This window comes from Euprymna scolopes, chromosome 12 (assembly GCF_053919585.1).
Source record: "Euprymna scolopes isolate OS-2025 chromosome 12, ASM5391958v1, whole genome shotgun sequence".
NCBI classification, from domain to species: Eukaryota; Metazoa; Mollusca; class Cephalopoda; order Sepiida; family Sepiolidae; genus Euprymna; species Euprymna scolopes.
Window position 1 is genome coordinate 45,061,597 of NC_136493.1, and position 1,023 is coordinate 45,062,619.

The 1,023-nt window shown below is 34.1% G+C and overlaps 1 pseudogene; it reads right to left on the reverse strand.

Moving 5' to 3' along the window:
* Positions 1–934: 934 nt before the first annotated feature.
* The window catches only part of LOC145291799 (U2 spliceosomal RNA), a 155-nt pseudogene continuing 66 nt past the window's right edge, over positions 935–1,023 (reverse strand).

The window sequence follows — 1,023 nt, forward strand, 5'->3', positions numbered from 1 at the left end:
TTGGACATTTTAAAATAATGAACGTGGTTTTCATATGTAATTTAATGTTTATTCGCTAGATAGAAAATATAAAACTAAACTTTTTTTTCGGCAGAAGTTTTATTTTGATACGGCACATGATACCTGACAACTTTGGATGTAATAAAATGGCGGATTGAAATTTGGCGTCCCGGAGTCCCAAAATAGAACTACCCCGTTTTTTGTCTATTAATTCATTTTTTTTTTTTATCCAATCCAACTTCCGAATAATGGTCTTAACTTCTGGCAGAAACTTACATGCCCGAGTACTTTCCAATCCTTTTGGATTCATCGTCAGGGACAAATTAATCTAACTGGTTTTGAACAATATATATATATATATATATATATATATATATATATATATATATATATATATATACTAGCATAAGTGCCCGTCGTTCACTGGGTTCAAAAATACCCTACAGAAAATGGACTCTGATTTATTAAAGTACTAGCGAGGGGTACCCGGCGTTGCCCGGGTGTTTGTAGCTGTGTGTGGAGGTGGGGGGTTAAAAATGTTTTGGTAGGTAAGTATGAGGATCGAACCCGCACCATTGAGGCAAAGTTGTAAATTAAAGTGTGAAAAAAAACAAAACAAAAAAAAACATGCGACGTTAACGATTGCCCCATTACAAGTTTTATTTTTGTTATTGATCAGAGTGCCCCTTTTGGGGAGCTGGTTTCCCTCTAAATTTTTAACCGACCTCATGTCCAATTCCGCCATTGTGGGGACGCAAGTAAACAAATAAAAATAATCAGAACGGAAATTTTCCAGGGCATTTTATAATTAATCAGAAGTGACATTTCCAGGGCATTTTATCATTAAATCAGAAATAACTTTTTCCAGTTAATTTTTAATATTAAAACTGTGTTACATTAAACATAGTAACTATTCACAATGCCTTCCCACTGGATAGATTTAGACACCAGGGTCGTTTTTTAACGTGGAGAAAAAAATTTTCTTAGTCGTAAAGGATTTCTCTTCCACTGAGAGAGAAGAAA